Genomic DNA, 20,238 nt, shown 5'->3' with positions numbered 1-20,238 from the left:
ATGACGATGCATGTAACCCAAATCCGATTGTTTTTTCTTGGATGTGAAAAAGCATTTGCATTTCATAGTCTACTAGATGCATTCGGCTTGATTTAAATTTTTGGCAATTTCTATTTAGATCTCAGTTGACTGAGCTTTTACATTTTCGCAATTTCTATATAGATCTCAGTGCACACTGAGCTCTCAGTTAGCACCAGCCTTCAACATGGTAAAACATCGAATGTGTATATTTACTCCGTGTAAGATTTTATATTTTATCTTACTTACCAAAAGGTATTATATTTTTCTTGCCCTGTGGCTATTGAATTTTGTGCTTTTGACTCAGTTTGTTAGTGAAATGTTGCCGGTATGTAAATATCAATCAAGAACAGAACTAACGAAGACTTCGTTGAGAAAATACTAAAAGCTATCAACAACAATACAAAATGAGTCGAGCCCAGAAGCAGCAGTGAAAACATTGGAATGATTTTGTGCTGAGTGACCGAAACACGATGGAGGACACTTCAAGAATTTGACATAATTGGTGAAAAAAAAACATTGGGCTCGAAAAATTCCGATGAATTTAATGCAATACCTTACTCCAGTTTTAGTTTTGAATTTTTGCCCAAATACCGTCAAGTACTTTTCGAATTGTACTTTTCTTGCGATACATCCGATTGCACTCCGTTGAAATTGACGTGGGTGACGGTGCAAGTAGGAACCCAACGAACCTTTGATAATTTATTCAGCTAGGTCCGGCTTTGTGTTTACAGACCGCTTGCATCCGTGCAGTGATGTGTCTGTTGTTAATAAGTTTTACTGTTTACAGTTACTTTGAAAGATTTTATTTTCATTAGTTCTCCGTAGTTTTCGTGTGTAGAAAGTAGAGTATGATCATCATCGGCAAGACCGCCAATATCCTTGATGTTTCAACTAGTTCAACCCGAGACAATCGGCAAACTCCTTGCTGGTGCTTCCAAGGTATACATGTAGAGCACGGACCACGGTCGAAAAAAATCCGTTCGACGGTCGGTGGAAAATGAACTCTGTGCGTTTATACCTTATATGTTCAAAGGTTCCTTTGAAACCTTCAGCTTCGTTTATACGTAAGGCGCTCAAGTGTTTCCATGAAGTAATGTTATTATTTGGCGCTACAGCCGCTGAGCGGTCTTGGCCTGACGAAGCTCCATCTGAAACCGCTCACGGTCGCTCGCCACGCTGGTCCAATTCCGTATCCCGGTTTTATTGGCGGCTTCGTCTACGCCATCCTTCCACCTCAATTTAGGCCTACCACGCCTCCTCTGTCCTTGGGGACAGCCTAAAAGGACTTTACGGGCTGGGTCGTCCGGTGCCATTCTCTTGACATGACCAGCCCACCGGAGCCTGGCGAGTCTAATTCGCTGTAAGACGGTGAGGTCTCCGTACAGCTCGTAGAGCTCGTCGTTATTACGGCTCCTCCATTGTCCCTCATCACATACGGGGCCAAAAATCCTCCTGAGCATTGTCCTCTCGAACACGGCTAAGAGGATTTCGTTAGATTTGGACAGAGTCCATGTCTCGGAGGCGTATGTGAGCGCTGGTACTATGTATGTCCGGTATAGTCCCAGCTTCGACTGTCTTGACAGGTATCGTGAGTGGAAGAGACGATATTACCTATGTAAATTATACTTGCACGAGCTAGCGTTTTTTTCCAAACTTGGAAAAATTGAAGATAAATCGGAAACAAAATCATATGAAAACAAATACAATTGATGCCAACATCTAATATTTATGATTCTTGTAGCCCGATGTGAGTGGTGGAGAGCGGAGATAGATATTTGGCTTTGTTTGGCACCGAAAGAAAAACAAAAATCTTTCCATGCTATTCTTAGTTCCTTACGCTAGTACTAGTTTGTTTGAAGATTGATGTAATAGCAATTTTTAGACTTGGATAGTCGTCAGGGCCAACATTCAGTTTCCAGCTAATGATTTTTTACACTTTTTTAAAGGATCGCAAAACAATACCTTACAGCCTTTGTTGCGGCTAGAATGAGACCACAACACCGTCGCTGTCAGATGCACCAGGAGTCAATGTGACAGCGGCCGCGGCCCATGCAGCAGCGATGCGGGGCTTAGACCACGAAGGGGATAAAAGGGCTGCGCGAGCCACCATTAGGCCTCTTCGCGATACGTTAGCGTGATTAACAAGTTGAGAAATAAACACTAATTTGTGGTTCTTTACCGAAAAGCTCCGACAAATTTAATTCTTTCAATATCATCGCTAACAGCCTTATTACCATTCGTACTGTTTATTTTATAAAAAAAATATTTAGTTTATGCTTAGGAAAAGCAATAATTGTGAAAGAGAAAAATACCAACCCTCTTGAATGTCATAATAGAGCAAAGTCGTCGATTCTTCCTCCTTTGTAAAAATTTGTTTAAAACACTTATTCCAACTCTCCCTTAGACTGAGTATGACAATTTAATGTCTTACATTTTTTTAAAAATTCCCATTATGGTAGTAGAAATGCAGCGGAAAGTTTGTTTCTCACACGTTCAATATTCTTCCAGCAAAAACCCAATAAAAAACCTGGACGTCACAGAAGGGTGCTGACAACGGAAACCGGAAACGGAGAACGCTATCTATTTTAAGATACAAATTGTAGCAAATTAATCTCGCAGACACCAACAATAATCACTTGCAACGGACGAAGATGTGTCTGGAGTTTCCTTTTTTATGCGATGAGACCATCAGTATGAAAGTTACCAAGCCGACGTGATAGAAATGGATAGACATTTTTTTAAAGAAAAATAACTAATCCTCATGACCAACATCAAAATCATCGCTCGCAAGGGCAAGGTGTCCATTGCACATGCAGGTTGGAAAAATTTAAACAACCACCTCCATTCTGGAAATGTATTGCATGGCTGGTTGACAAATCCATTGCAGGCTCAACAATTTTGTATCACACAAGAATTTTACGATGAATCATGTCAGCTTATCGGGAACACAAGATGTCGTGCGCTTCGGTTAAAATTGGGAAGTGGGATTTCATCATCACCACGAAGATACTACACCGAATCTATGTAAAGCATTTTAAGCATTTTGTAAGCTTGTTTCAATTTCAAATCTTCTATTTAAGATTCATTTCTCAAAGTAAGTCAGTTTGCTTAACTTTGAGAAATGTATCTTAAATAGGAGATTCTTAACTTATTCCTTATTCCTAAGTTCCATTTTGTTTCAGTTTTAGTTTAGGTATGTGCAGTTGCTTAGTTACTGGAAGTTATTAAATCGGACATCAATGTACAAATTGTTTACGAACATAACATAGTGCCTTTTGAGTTGGGTTTATAATTTACATCTGTATTTCGTTTGCAAACCTCGTTCGAGTCACGAGCGTCTCCAGCAAACGTATCGTTTGCGATCCCTTTGTTTTAGCCGACATTCCGGATTAACGTTCATCGAGGTTTTTTCTTTCCTCCCGGACTTAATTATCTTCCAAGCATAGTAGTAGTAGTAGTAGTAGTAGTAGTAGTAGTAGTAGTAGTAGAGGATATTTATTATTCATAAATTCACATGCTTAGTTACAATAACTAAAATTAGATTATTACTGGTTGCCTCTTTGTTGGAACCTTAACACAATATTACAGGAGTTGGTTTGTACATGCAAGACATTATGGATATTCATTGTTGAGTTGTGGAAATATAACCTTTGGGAAAAAGTTTTAAAAACACTGGCATCATCCAAGCACACCTTCCGACTATCCTTACCGGAAACGGGAAGCCATCGAAGAAGGATGTTGTTAGTTGCATAAATATTTGACGATTCCCGTTTCGATCATCGGTGAATTTTAAATGGGTGCGTAAGACGCGCTTCTTCGTATCACGCGTGTAACCGACGATGCATCGTATGTCAGTGCCAGGATACCTACCCTTAGAAAAAAATAAAAGGAATACCGGAAAAGTGTTCCGGTGGTGCTTTAACTTTAGCCACGATAAGTGCCTTTTCCAGGAGCATCTTCGTGATGGGCATGTAAAACGAAGGCTTTCCTATTTCCTTCTCCAGAAGAAATATGCTGCGAAATTATGTGCTAAGAGCAGCCTGCAATGTGACGATGCATGTAACCCTAATCCGGTTGTTTTTTCTTGGAAGTGAAAAAGCAGACGATGGAAATGCAACACACTTGAGAGTGTATTTTTCTTTCTGTTTTCCCACCTCACATCTATCATACAAAGTCATTAAACCCTGACGTAAGTGCATAACGAGGATTCGAGGAAATCAAAAGAAGAACTTATCAGTGTAACAAATAAAAAATATTTAAAACATAAATGGTTAAACAAGTACTGTGTTACTAAATTTTGCACTGCAAACTGCAGTGAAAAGTAATAAGAGTTTGTTCAATAATAGTATAGCCTTAAAACCCGATGCAAGGCAATGCGGCTAACGGACTTCAAGAGCAGCAGCTCATCGTTCTAAGCCGTGTTATCATTCATGAAAGGATTTTATTAGCAGCTTTTTGATCCAATCACTAAGGTCGTGGAATTGAGTCTTAAACAACAACAGGTGATAATTCTTGCACTGCACTGCATAAGTTACGATTGCCTACCGTTCGAAACCGGTATTTTCGAAAATACCAAATCTCGTTACGGTCCGATTTCTGCGCTTTTTTCAATACTTTATTTCTGCTGTGTCCTTTTAATGTGCATGGATTAATTGGTTCACCTTCCTCGATTAACCAACGGATATTACCATTTACCGAATTTACTTTCGTTCAAAGTAAGTTTTACAAAGATTTATGTAATTTCGTATCTGTATTGGTTACGGTGTTTCGATTATACCTCCGTAATGAGGATGGGCGATTATACCTCCGTAATCGATTATACCTCCGTGATGAGGTCCTATATATCTTCCAATTGTGGTTTCTTTATAGATGAATCATAAGACATCATGGAAAAGAAGTTTCTTTTTATTTGAGCCCTTGTTTTTGCATACATATTGTTGTGGTTGAACAAAGAGATGAGATCCAAAAGTACTTCACAGTTTGAGGCCGAATCATTGGTTGGTTGTGTGTTCCTTTTTGGAAATTGATTTAATTAGACAACATTAAGTGATTGCTCAGAAAAGAAAGCGAAGAGGGAATGCTCGAAAATAATCTGATTATTGACTTGAGTTACGATTGTTTAATTGTTGGGAATTAAATCGACGATGGAAGAATATGAAAAACAGCCTGAACAAACAAGATTCAAGATCAAAGGCTAATAAGATAGGATATTTAATAAGTTTGAAGATGTTTGAATGTAAATTCGTTAAATCTGGTAAAATGGATTTAGTAGTTGCATAAAAAAGCCCTAGTTTATCAAATTAAGCAGAGGCATTTTGTTATGGTAACTTTTAATTTCATTATTAAATTATCCTTTTTTAACCCTCTTACCCACCCGTTAAAATTTGCAATGCGCAACAATTTATTCATGGATGGAATTCGGTTGATTCGTTTGTCCGCTAACGAGTTGCGAGGGTTGTGCGAACCATGAATTTCGAATAATTTTTATGGAGAATTTCCACAGAATTCACACGAAAAAATTTTGCACCAAATTCATACTAAAAGAATGGAAGAAAGTCGTTGAGTTGAACCTTAAGAACCAGTAACATGGGTCGAGGCTATAAATCTTTTCCATCCTGGAGCTTCTCCGGTAAAAAAAATTCAACAGGTTTCTCCGAGCGGATAAGGAAGTTTGATCTAACAAATTAACCTTGAAGTGAAATAACTTTGTCGAAAAGTTGATTTTTTATGGAACGACGGTTTTTCGGAACTTTTCTTTTTTATCAAGGCTATTTATAGTTTTTTTATACGGTATTCACTTGATTTGATAAATTTTAATCAAAAATGAAATAAAAATATGAATAAAACAATATCGTTCACTATCACGTCACGAATATTGTTTAGCTGGCACTCTTTTTAAATAGCTTTCGTCCTTCACACTTACGGTTGGAGTTTTGTGTATTATTTTGTATAGAAACAACAATAACCTTACGTTATTCTTCACTTGTCTTCAAATATCGAACATATTGTTTCAATTATCGAATGGGATCGAATCCTGAAATAGATCGAAAGCTCTACCAAAAGCCTAGCAGATACCCGTTTATCTGTCAGACAAAAATTACCGTGGTTTTTTTACGGTGTAGATGGGTTCGCCATTTTGGGGAACCGTCATTTTGGGGACATCTGTTTCAAAAGGACATTCAGCCAAGCTCAAAGTTTTTGGTTTCGTGACAATTCGTTACCTCACTTATCCGTTGGTTTACTGCTGGGTAGGGATTTGACGAACAAAGAGGTCAGTTAAAAATTTAACCATATTAAAGTCTTCACAAAGGACGGGCAACGATTGCCATTTCCAAAATTGAAGCAGTTGTCCGGAATTGAATTCGTTGCAGCCGTCGATAAAAGTTGAACAGAGTGTGAGACTTTTTGTTTGCTAGCGTTTTTATGCACAGAGTTGTTGGAGAAGGATTCTCCGTAATATGTCGAACAGTTGAATATGTCGTTAAATCCTGATGTTCCTTTACTGTGCGACAGGGGTAAAACACACTAGAATGAATTTTTTGTCCGCTCCATGCCATGAACACTATTGCATATGACCACTGAACTACCGGACTTATCGACCCAACGGCGTTATGCGTTGACCACAAGAGAGCTTTTTGGATCGGAAAATTTTGGAGACACAGCAGCCGAGTCCTGTCACGTACGCAGTTTCAACAGCGTGTCCATTAAGCAGCGAACGAACCATTGCTGTCGACGGCTGTTTGTCATTCGGCCCATGCGACGCTAGTTTGTTTGTGGGAAAGCCGAACAATGTTGGGTGATAAAATTATGCCTCGGGAAGAGTGGAAGTGATTACATCCGGATGGCTATGATTCAATTGTTAGGAATGGGAGAGTCCATGGACTGATCGGATAGTCAATGTTGTCATTTACCATAAATGAGACTATCTTCTTTCTAAATGTTCGGAAGAAGCGTAGTAAAAAATACAGAATTGGCAGAACCAGCACACGTAGTTCGAGAAGCATCAAACTCATGTAACTCGTGAGAGGTATCTCCAAGCTGCCCCAAGTGTCTCTTCATTTGAAATATTGTTGCTGCCAATTTGAAAGGACTATTCGATACTTGCCTGAACCTTTCTCGTTCTACACTGGAATACATCGATAAAATATCTTCCACACCAAAAAACAAAACATGCACCCACCAGCCCATTGAGCGGCCTACCTTAAAGATGAATGAGATGACTGCTCAGTCTTAGGCACGTCGAGGTAACGTTTATTTCATGGGTGCAATCTCGGGATTACCGTATTCTTCGTGAGTTTTTATGTCTCAATTCTTCAGAAGAGGAATGGAAGAGGAATTATGTTATAAAAATGATACTCAAAAGCGCAACTGCAACGAGATTCTAGGCCATAGGTTCTTGTGTAAGATAAAAGCAGAATGGCTCAACATAAACAAAGATTAATCTAACTTTTCGGTTGTTTTTTAACAACTACACACAGTAAATGATGTACAATGATAAACTAATGTTTGCCAAAAACTAGAAAAATGCAACTGCCGTTGCTCCATAAATTGATGAAAATGTTTTCCTTCTCCCAATACAATGAAAAATGCAGAATATATCAGGTTATTTGAAAGCTAGTTGTTAGAAACACTTTTGCTTCTAACGCCAGCTGTCAATTCGGCTAACAACAGACAGCCTGACGATAGTGATAAGCCAAAAGGGAATTTCATCGATTAGCTGACGGATCGGCTGATCGAGAGGAGCGATGACCCTTGGCGTCGGCTTCGCCGGCAGGAGGCTATAAATAGGGCATGTTTGGGCGCGATGAGCGATTGTGCAAAGATAAGCGATTAATAAAAGACTAATTTTTTGGTTCCGCACCACAGCGGTCCCTAAGAAATTTCTTTTTCTTGTTTTTGCTTGCACAACGTTGGAACAGTTTCCAACACTAGTAAACATCTGTTGAAACTCGTTTTCGTTGTGTATTGGCATTTGCCGCGAAAAACTTTTTCTTTCGCTACAATAAACTCAATAGTTCAATTACCGAATGCTTCTTAGTTGTGCCGGCCAAACAAAATTATTTTCATCACCATATATTTTCTATTTTATTACCCTCGTAATGATAAAGAATTCTTCTGAGAACAACCAACCAAGCCAATGCCACGACGAAAACCGCAGCATCCGCTAGCAACTGCTGTGGAAGTAATAAACTTTTCAGCGTAAAATAGTGTAGCGACTAAAACTAATCCCTTCTTCCGGATGGCATATACGGCTCGAAACTTTTCACATTTCCACGCCAAAGAAAATTATCGACCCGATTGCAGTATAGTGTGGACAACAAACATTTTGATCATAAACATTTCTCACAGGTTTCAACTAGATAGTTGCTTCTGGTTTCAAAGGGTTATTTCGAGTTCATGAGTCGTTATTTGGCTTAAGCTTTCTCCTGGTTATCTACTTCGGTGTGACAGGAACGACAATGCGATGTTCGATTCACATAAGAATTTACCAGGATCGATTTCAACTTAATTTTGTGCACTTTCATTCGACAATGAAGCAAGCTACGTGGTGTTACCTGCAGGGTTGGCATGCCCATTTTAGCCAGCTTGGTAGTTTTGGCATGTTTAAGAATTCAGTTACAACGTTTGATTTGTGCTCGAATGGATAATAAATTCTTGTTGGAGCAGTTCAGCTGATATGATTTTGTTTAAATCTGATGCAATTTTTCAAAACAGTTTAGATATAGGGCCTTGGGCTGTAAGGATGATGTTCTTTGTTGATAAAGAATGGGATGTGTCGTTACATTTGCAAATTATTCAAATTTTTTATCATCTTACAACATTAGCGGACTTTTGTGACATATGTTTAAAATAGAATAATGAAAATCAACATAAATTAGAGGCATATAAATATTTCTTAAGAGGCTAGCCAGTGTAGTCAAATTCTTCTATTGCGTATGATTTTATTAATGCACGCTCTAACGAGCGCGCCTCGCCTTTTTCTCGCATGCGTATTTATTTCTTTCCAAATAGTTTTATTTCTGGTTTTATAAGGTGCGACTCATTCTTTTCTCTTTCTTCTATTCTGATATTTGATAATTTTAAGAGGATAACAATGTATTGTCATTACCATGTTTACTTTTCATCCACAATAGATATAATCAAAAAATACATTTTACATTAACTTATATATTTGGGTATGGTTAATAATTGTCAACTCGTTTTGGATAGTTTTTGAATCTGGTTCTGCTGTGTTACTTTCATTCTGTTTCAACCTGTTTGTTACTGAATATTTCTAGAAGTTGAACACTTAACGTTTTGTTGAAACTATTCTGGCGGTAAATCTATTTTCTATCTATCCACAAGTTAAGCAATTACTTATTAACACATTCTTTTTCTACGTAGATAGCAACGTTAATAATGTTTTATCAGAACTTTATACTAAGTTGCTTATAAAAGACTTCGCTTCCCGGATGCTCTATCAGGAGCTGGACTTTAATAAAGAAATGTTTCTGTATTGAAACATTCGACATTGGTGAAAGTACATCTCAGGCCTATGAACTAGTCCGATCAAAATCATTACAATGTTTTGAAACACGCAATTTGCTGATAGCTATCGGACACTATTTTCCATTACTTTTTATGTCCCAACGACAGCGAAACGCAAAACTCGATGGCGCTATATGAAATTCTATCAACATCAGTGAATGTGTATGTGTGTGTGTATGAATGGACATCATGATATCACTTGGTGTATGATAGAAGTAGATCACTACCTATCTACTGCCTAGGGCATGAAATGGTAGTAATAGTTCACGATGCAATAACATAACCATTATCAGATCCGATCGTCCGATGCCGTTCAGTAGCCATCCACGCCAGACACACTCACATCCGCCCACAAACTGAAGTTCTGGAGGTTCATCATACCTGAGCGAGAGTTAATGCGAATGCCCAGATAGATTTGAACGTAACACACACCTTGGTAGGAAAAGTAAGTAAAATTCCGACAGACATCGGAAACGAAACAAAGGGCCCGAATATTACTAAAAAGCCCTTAAAATTCCATCAAAGGGTTCGGTCCGTTTTACGGCGAACGCAAGAAAGTAAAGAAACGGCAATTACCATTGTTATTGCATGAAAGGAGTGGCCAAGTCGTATGTAGATTAGAGAGAAAGAAACGATTGTTACTTTCGGTGCCAAGTTCAATCGTAGACCAAAACACACTTGACTATCCGGATATTATGTACCGAGGATCGAGATGTTTAGGCATGCGTGCAACAACAGCGTTGAACGCGTGTTGTAAGAAGGATCAGACTTAATCAGGCGTGAGAGTTGGACGGGAACGCGAGATCGGTTACGATCTGTGTCGATCCCATTGATATGCGCGACGATCAGGAGTGGCGGGGTAGGGTTATAATATTGGCGTGGCTAGAATCAAACAACATTAAGGGCACGGTAAACGAACATCGCTGGTCTCTCGTGTATCGTTGATATTCACGCCAAGCGTCATCTTTGCTTTGTTTATGTTTTGCAATTTGGTAAAAAAGGCAATATTTCTTGAAGCTTCTGCTATTACAGTCGACTCTCGATAATTCAAACGTTCGATAATTCGAAACTCTCGATAATTCGAAGTATATCAGTAGTCCCTTGGAAAACACTCACTATTTCGAATAAAAACAATACGATTTGGTACACTCGATAATTCGAAGTAAAATTCAAAGCTAGGTTGCTCTCTTCACGCGGTAATTCGAAGCTGTACCCACTCAACTCGCAACATGGTGCAGACGCGCGGACGGACATATTTGGGGCACCACTGCTTTGTAGGAAGGTGCACAAAAAAAAGTGAAGAAAAAACAGTTAGCGAAAACGGTGGGTTAAGGCATAGCGTAAATCAATACACGCATACTTATTTCCAGTTCATAACTCAGCAACCGTTACCGCTTATTTCCTACCACTCTTGATAATTCGAACTCTCGATAAATCGAACTTTTTTCTGGGTCCCTCCAACTTCGAATTATCGAGAGTCGACTGTATTTTGTTGTTTATTGTTAAAAATACAAAAACTAAGTGAAATAATCATATAAATTTGGTACATAGTCACGGATGAATGAAGTATTGATTCGTTTGTTTACGTTCTGACAAGATTACGCATGCGATTATAGGATAGGTGAGCCAAAATTTTTTTTGACAGATTGACCAGCAGAATAACACGATTACGCAAGCGAATACGCTTCGTTTTCCGTCCCCTTTACTTTTCAGGAAAACCAGGGTTGTATTCTTTATTTCAAAAAACCAAATAATTTTGCAAACGCTACACACCTTATACTGGATGTCAATGTAAACATGATTTTGCAAGTACAATCATTATGGTTTTCATGGTTACTTTCCAATCAAATACAATTGCAAGCAGTAGACAGTAATAGCTTTGTCTTAATGATTAGGGAAATTGTGAAACACTTTTTGTCCCATATAAAGTGCTTGACTCTGTGCCCGTGGGTTTCAACAATGTATTTCATTGAGTAAATTGAAAAAGGCGCGATAACATTCCCTGCAGCCTACACATGCACAGCACGTCGCACAAACAAATGTCACGGCAAAGAGTTGGGTCTCTTAAATTGTCTAAAACAACCATGTGGTATCATGTTCCAGTTTTTTCTTTTCATTGTAAAAAAAAGTGTAAAGCAAGAGAAATTAGATGTCTTCCGATGAGACCTCTCAAGCTGGTATGGGATTTATGAAGCCTAGAATAGAATAACGTTAAAATGTTTACAGTATGGCACGTGGTGTGTGTGACTAACTGTACTTTATTACTTTATTTGAAGTTGTTTCACAACATATCGGTGTCGACAGGGGTTCCCTGTATGAACATTACTTTTACCAATTGCCCATTCCGTACAAAAAACTTGAATAAACTTTGAACGGTCGTAAACCCCAAACAGGACAAATTGCAATATAGTACCCAGTTTTTATGACACTGTCGACTCATTGTTCTGCGACCTTAAGCACGCTTCCTTTTGTTTAAATCTCTTAAGGATCAACAAACGTTTGGTTGGTCTACCAAAGGAATTGAGCCACGGACACTTTTGAAAGCTGTAGAGAATGTATCTTGAGATCAGCCATTTATGCCACCAAGAAATGTCAACGCTCAATCGGATAATCCAGGCTTATGAATCTTCATCAGCGCCGCTCGTTCACGTTAAGTTCATGGTCGTAATGTCATTGTCATGAGAGTTGCGTTTAGGCGTTCTTTTATTAGACTTTATTGTACTCTTCCGAGGAGACCTGAAGCCTCTTTTTGGAAACCATTGAGTTATAAACTCTTTACCGACCGAATGGAAGTATTCCGTTGGGTGTAAGAGTATCCGTCTTGTCTTGATGGAAGGACGCTCGTTCAATTGATAGCCCTGCAGTTTTGATTTCATGACCAACGCTTTCGTCAGCAACTGTTGTTCGTAATCGAGGTCATTTGATGGTAGAGTTGTTCCTTTGTTTTCCTCTCGTGTCTTTTTTATTTCTCCCGTTGGTCGGAAGGTGCCCTGATAACACTAGAGGTCAATTGAGAAGGATTCTCTTTTTCTCTAAGGATAGTCTTACGGCTCTTTAAGCTTTTAATGGCAGTTCAGTGAAACTTTTGCAGTTGTTGGCTTTTGCAAAAGGTACGCAACAACAAGAAAGGACTTTCAGGACGTGAAACAAATTTATTGCACCGTTCGCTATAACGTTGAATCAACCTATGTATACCATAATTTAGTGCAATTCCTACATGTTTTATATAATTTCTTATTTCTCTTCTTTTTTCTCTCTCTGTTTCTTCTCCAAATTATCCAATTTCCGTCTTTTAAAAATGTTATTTTCTCTTTATATGTTAGCAATAGATTTTCGTATGGAACGACAAATGGAAAATTCTTGAAATTTACTAAAATGTGTTCCTGTAACAGCATACTAGAAAGTTAGATGTAGGAGTAAGAACGGAATAAAAGGCATGCAAATAATCTTGAATCAAACCGAGAAGCACAATTGCTTCCTGAATGCTCCCGATTGCTCGTTTGTGTGTCGGTTATGTCATGTCTCTGGGACATTTTCGCTTCTCTTTTATACCTGTACTCTTTTGTGCTTGTACTCGGGTATGAAAAGGGTAGTTAAACAAGTTTTGTTATTTTACTTGACAGTAACGGTTTCATACGTATTCAAAAACTATGCTTTCACCCTTTCCGACAAGAGTCTATTTGAAACTCTTCCAGGAAGCATCCTCTAATCTATCGAAATCTATTCCTGATCATAATCTTCTATTTGATGATATTAAGTTGTTTTGAATAGTTTATTTTATTAGTTACAATTGTGGCATATTTAAAATGATTGCTCGAGTGATTTAAAATTTCCTAATTTTATGTCAGTTGGCATCTTTCCATACAAAAATGAGAAGTTTTTTGTTCGCATCGAGGACTTTTTGAGTTAAACCGTAGAAATGTTCAGTGGGTGGTTTGCTACCGAACAAATTGCTTTCATCGAGGTGGTCAGGGTAGCCCCAGCTCTCATGTGTGGATTTTCTAACTGGCGCCACCGCTAGGGAGTCGCGGTCCCGCTAATTTTCATCTCATCTCGGGACTATTTTAACTTTTATTTAATAAGAACAATGAAATGCAATATAATTAAAAGCACGGCCATTCTATAATACGGGGAGGGTTCATATCCCAACTGAGGCAGAATCTTCTCCTGTACAAAAAGACTGACCAACCACGTACACAAAACCCTTAAAGGGGTAGATATGACCGAAGACGGTCATTATGCCAAAGAAGGAGAAGAATAACAATAACCTAACAAAGAGTGTTACAGAATATTACATACCGTGCATACAATATTTAAAGCTGCTCTAACCCATATGTATCTTCGGTAAGTGGTTTTCCGGTGGTTCTCGAACGGAAACCTTGAACACAATTCTTAGTATCTAGCATGTATTCGTCATTGCATCGTTAGCCAGTATCAGAATGGCTGGTTTAGGAGGAAGGAAATTTGAAATGAGAAACTTAGAATAGAAAGTAACACGTTAGTCACGTTACTTTGTAAAATGTTCCGAGATTAAAGGCGATAAATGCCTTTTTCCGGGAGAGCTTTCGTGACTCAAAAATCACAAAAAAGAACTATTCCTGTTTCCTTCCCCAAGGTTGACGGTTGAGACGGAGTTGGAATGTTAACAGCAGCTTGCCATGCGATGAACCAAGGATAAAGAAAAGTTGATCCGATTCTTGCATTTCTTAAAAGAGCATCTATTTTCTGGAATTTCTATGCACATGAGGATGTATTTTCCATTTACAAAACTATCATAGACGCAGCAGCAACTGCTTGTAGTTTAACTGCCATTTATCAACGACCAATCATTGGTTAAATTCTTTGGAGAAACGGGATTTGACTGCCGCATTACAAATTATGGATAAGGGGAGCAAGTAACTACATTCTCAATCTAATTTTTTTATCCAGTCAAGTTAAGAAGATTACCTGAATTGTTGTCTATTTTATGTCATTCATATCTTCTTTTGTAAAGGATAAACTATTTCTTCATGCCAAAGAAAATAAAAAAACAACGAAGCGAAACTTAACAGGTATGCTAGTGCATAAGCTGTCATTTCGCCAAAATCTAATACAGCGATAAATGAGTTTTATTTACGGTGAGCCAGCACTTACTCCGATTTATAAAATTTAGGGATCATTACGTATTTTCTAACTCGCTTGTGTTGGAGGGAAAGAAAAGAGTGTGATAAATGTGTTATTCTAAAGTCGACATCCAGTGAATACGAACACCCTATTTTCTTTTGCTAACTCAAACCAAAACTAGCCCAATTTTTGGGATGTTTAGTCTTATTGTTGTTGATGATGAAAAATAAGACTAGACATATGAATGCAAACCTGCGCCATTCATTTTTATTTATTTTTATTTTTTAAAGATACGGAGATAATTTACATTAAAAAAGCAAACAGGGATTAAAAAAGATCGCTATCGGCAGCTGCTTTATCCAAGCTAATGAAAGTATTCCCGTCGCCCCGAAGCGACGATGCAGATTGGTTTAGTTTTTTCACCAAAGATAGCGGAATCTTAGGTAAAGAAACGGGATTACTGCGGCACATGGTTGGATGCAATTGATTTTCACCCCCATGGTTGGTGTCAGATTTTTCACCCAATATACGTAAACTGTGCGAAAATTGTTGACATTTTCGCCGCTTGCAAAAACATGCTAAAAAGGAAAACTTTTATTTATTTCCAAACTCAACTATAATTTCAGTACTCCCTAGGAACTGTCATCACCCCAATATTCACCAAGACGAGACAAATTGTTTTAAAAAACTTTTTCAACGGACAATCCTAACCAACCAAAATAATTACATTTAAAACGACTCATTGCCAATATACGGTGGCCGATAACATCGACCGAAATGCGCTTTATTGATCACAATCGAGTATAATGTTCCATTACTTTTGATGTGCCAACGACAGCTAAACGTAAACTGTACGAAATTCTATCAACTATTTGCTGACATCAATGCATTCGTCGTTCTTCGTTAGGATTGGTGTATGTTTATGTGTATGTGTATGCAGAAGCTGATTGGTATCCAAAGGTATGGAATGGCAGTAAAAGTTCGTGGTGCAATAAAATAACCATTATCACACATCGTCTGATGCCATTCACGCGAGACAGACGCCATTCGCCTAAATGCTGAAGTTCTGGGAAATTGACACTTCCCGAGATGGGAAGGCTGAAGAAGGTTGATAGAGAGGAATAACGAGTGAGTTCGTTTCGTTTATATGCTTAAACCCGAAAGCAAAGGCGAATGAACCCTTAAACAGGTACTCCATGATTACAAAATTAGTAAATCTTAAAGTAAATCTAAAATCTAAAGCTTTATTTTTTAGTTCGATTCAATAATGATTTAATTATTATTGTTGTTTATTCATATATCTCATTGCTTGCCTCTAGGGCTATGTAAATACAGCTTAAGATTAACACAGGTATGAGAAAAAACTTAACTACATAGACGTAGGCAGATTGAGACGGTCAGAAAGGAGCTAGACGGGACCCTTTAACAGTAAATTAATGTATTGACGATTTAAATAGTAAATTAATGTATAATTATGTTTGCAAAAACGTTATAAATTTCAACTACATCTATCCTAATCCCTAAACCAAACCTTATTAACAGTAGTAAAAATAGAAATCGAAGTTGCTTGCGTGGTAGTTCGTAGCAAAAAGGGATATTTATATTTATATTTATTTATATTTATATTATTCTTATAAAGTGTGTGGCCAACATCACGGCCTGGACACTGAGCTTAATACTAAGGACTAACTCTAGCATAAAGAAGCAGCAATTCATTTTTAAAGCGTAACATAGAGGAGTTAAAGTCAAAGTACTCATAGTAATTATTAAAGTTTCGCATCATCACTAACAGAGGTTCGTTATGGCTGTATAATCGCCTACGTAGTTGAGGTGCTAAAAATTGTCTATTTCTTATAATTCTAGCAGGAGCATATATGTTAATTCTAGCCAGCAAATCAGGGGCGTCAATCTCTCCTGTCAAAAGTTGGTAAAAACAAAGTATGATGTCCCCCCCCTCTCACGTAAGTCGAGCACTGATCAATTCTGCTCGATTCTGCTCGATCTTGTACGCAAAGGCTCTCGGGTCTAAAATAGCCGTCATATTGCGCCCAACACGAATCGGTTATATATTTTAAGCCGCCAGTTCAATCGGTTGACCCAACAGATGGCACTTTGCGCAAGCGCGTGACGAAGAAGCTTACGGAAAAGCTTTATTCGTTGGGCGGGGTAATGTTTATTTTATTATTTGTAGCTACTTTTTTACTTTCATTTTCTTTTGTTACTGTTTAAATACAGCATAATTAATTCCAAATCTCTTATGGACACACGCGCAAGAAATCTAGAGTGATAATTGTGTATCATAATTGTTTAGGATTACATGATTATTGATGTACAGTGACACTGATAAATCCTACAATTCGCTTATGAAATTCGAAACGATTGCTTGATATACAATCGTTACTTGATAGTAATCGTATATTTACTTTTTGTTTAATGAATATGTGCTGACTATTCTACTGATATATCTTTCACAATCAAAATATGTGAATGTTTGGTTCTCAAGCTAGTTATTTTGTTTCTACTCTTTTTCAAGCTGTAATGTATTAAGGGTTTTGGAGACCCGAACAATTTACCAGATTTATTTGATCATCATCATCAGCCAGCAGTCAGTAAATCTGTTTTAATTTTTAAAGTTTAGCCAGCACATTTGGTATTGAATAATATTATCGTTCTATGAATGTACATCGGTTAATATCAATTACATATATGTAGCTGAAATAGTTTCGCAGTTACAGCTAATTGAAATTATTTTATTTATATTTTATTGAAAGTGCAAAATAAGCACTTATCGTAGTGTATCAAATCATAGTGAAGTGTACCAGTTTTTTCACGAATTTTCTTTATGATAATACAATATTTTTCAAATAGAAAATAATTGGTTGTTTGAAATAGTTAGCCCGATCGGCTATATTTGTTCGAGTTCATTTATTTGTTCAGTTCAAAAGCTTGGTTCATTTGTTTAACGATTTTGTATAACTAAATGCAATAACCAGTACAATTTAAAAAAAATCAAACGAAGTATTATTGATATATAGTTAAACAAGGTGTCTCCTTGTTTTGAGAGCAAACCTAGTTTCCTTTTAATTGTTCGATCCTCCTATATCTTCTACTACATTTCGAGGTGATTTTATTTCCATATAATTCCGAGGATTTTGGATACTTTTCTCCAGCCTTTTGATATTTCTTCATGGAATGTGCTGCTTTGACATGTTTCGGTTGGGTTTGAATTTCAGTCCTTCGGCTTGGTAACACGCTATTGTATGATTCGCTTAATGTTATGATGCCAAATTCGGCCAAAACAGTACTCGATGATTTGGTTTTCTAATTATATGAAGAAGATATCGTTGCAAGCATTCCCTTATCTAAAGATTGTAACGGTTTTTACAAACGGATATTAAAGTATACCACACTTGCAAATTGCTTGTCAAACCATTTCTTTTTCTACCGTTTTTTTCAGCAAAAATTACGCGATCGATTGTAGCTGCTTAATTAGGCTTCCGATTCAATAGACAGTTGTCAGACTGACTCAGAACCAAAAAACAAAAATATTTATTGGTAACTTAAACAATTTGTCAAGTATAAATCGTGTAGTTCAGATCACCCTGAAGGGTCCTATGATCAAATTTGACTATGTTGTGCCATTATGCCTTTGCGTGATCGATTGTACTCCTGGAGGTTACCAGCTTTGTTGTTCCATATGGTACGGAAACGCCCTTTTTGTCACCTGTCCACCTGTCCACGGTTTTTACTTAAACCTCTTTTTTACGTGCGATAACTATCACAATGTTTTAGTCATGTCTAGGGTTCAGAGGGTCTGGTCTACGTTCAGATTCAACGATTAACCTATACTTCCGAATTGCGTTTCGAACTGTTCCGACACTTACACCTTTCTAATCTTGGCACCGGCACTTGAGGCTGACTGATTTATTTTATATTTATCATGATATTACGGACGTTGCCGTATTGTTAAACTGACTGATATCCTTAAAAGTAAACTATCATATACAATAATCATCAGCTACAAATAATGACAACCGAGTAAACACAAAGTCGTACAAAAAACGGATCTTAGGAAAATATGAATTGTATAATTTGAAGGTACTTATTGTGGATTCAAAGTAAACATATTCTTTTGCCGCCGGATTGTTTACGAGTTTCACGCAGCTGGGAATTTTTAAAACGATCAAGAGTAAAATGTGATCGAGAAAGTCTAATAACAATCTATGAATATGTCGCCTGGTATTGAACACCTCATACAATAGTTTCAACGCCAACTCGATCGAATTGTTCTTTTACATGTTCTTTTTGAATTTTTCTCCGAAAATTTTCTTACTTGCCAGATCAGTTAGTTGTCCGGATTTGACCGTACTATGCAGACTCCTACTTTAGTGGGGATGAAGAGAGTTACTGTGATCGAAAGAAGGTATATTACAGATTGCTGGTCATCCGTTCGTAATACCGGAGGGTGCCAGACTCGAGATTTGGTTAGACCTAATAAAAATTGTCGATAGCTGAGCAAACATATTTCCATACTGAGCGTTTCCAATCGCTTTTCCAACAATAAGTGAATGTATTAACGAATACGAATTGAATATTAAAAGATGTGCAGACTTGTTGTGACATTTATTCGACAAAACATCGCGTTGATGTAGTGTTTCAATTCTGATTTGATTTGGATCAATCATAAAACATTGAAGCAGACTAAATCTGCTTAGTTTAGGTTTGCTTAAAAAGTTCTTAAATGGAGTAGTTTTTAATGTTGTTAAACAGTGTGAAGATCTTTTGCAAGTAAATTTATTTGGTTTAAAAATCGAACATAAATATTATACATTTATGATTATGTATCTACATTGTCGGTATCTTAGAAGAATACGATGAAAAGCAGAATGTTTGATGGCTTCAAAATTATGATAGGCTATCCCAGTGGGGTTTCAAATGTAGGTGATCCAAACTTGAAACAACATTTATGCCATGCCATACTGTGTTTGGATGAGTACTGCGCATAGGATTCTTTTCACCCTCTTACTTGCAAGGATCATAGATTGCGGTTAAGTTTGCTTCAATCTAAATAGTAATACTGAGACAAAAAAAATGCAAAATGAACAGTTTAAACATAAAGAGTTTTGTCCAACAAATCCTGTTCCAACCCCATATTGAAGCACTTAAGATCCAGAGCACACATAAAACATGTTTTTTTATATGATCTTAATTTGTCACAATACATGAAAGCAGTGCTGAATGCAAAATTTACAATTTTCATTCATCAAGGAACGATTTCCCACAACAGTTGTTGATACAAATACCAAAGCAGCATATTTTTTACCACACGTAAATTCAGTGTATAGCGACGACATCGGATCGAGATTGATGAATCGCAACCGTACAATCTTCTATATTTCATTTCATTTTTCGGTGCAGCTTCTGGTTTTCTTTAGCAGAACATTAGAACATTTTTGCTCAGAACTCCCGATTTTTAAAAGAAAGGAGGTAACAAATGCTGACCTGCCTGTCGTACACTAAACGTTGATATATTTTAGTTACCTTTATTCGGCATAAAAACAACTAATGCGTAAATAATTAAAAAAG

The sequence above is a fragment of the Anopheles coustani genome, chromosome 2, assembly GCF_943734705.1.
Source record: "Anopheles coustani chromosome 2, idAnoCousDA_361_x.2, whole genome shotgun sequence".
Taxonomy (NCBI): domain Eukaryota; kingdom Metazoa; phylum Arthropoda; class Insecta; order Diptera; family Culicidae; genus Anopheles; species Anopheles coustani.
The sequence above is the reverse complement of the archived record's forward strand: the minus strand, read 5'-3'. Positions refer to the sequence as shown.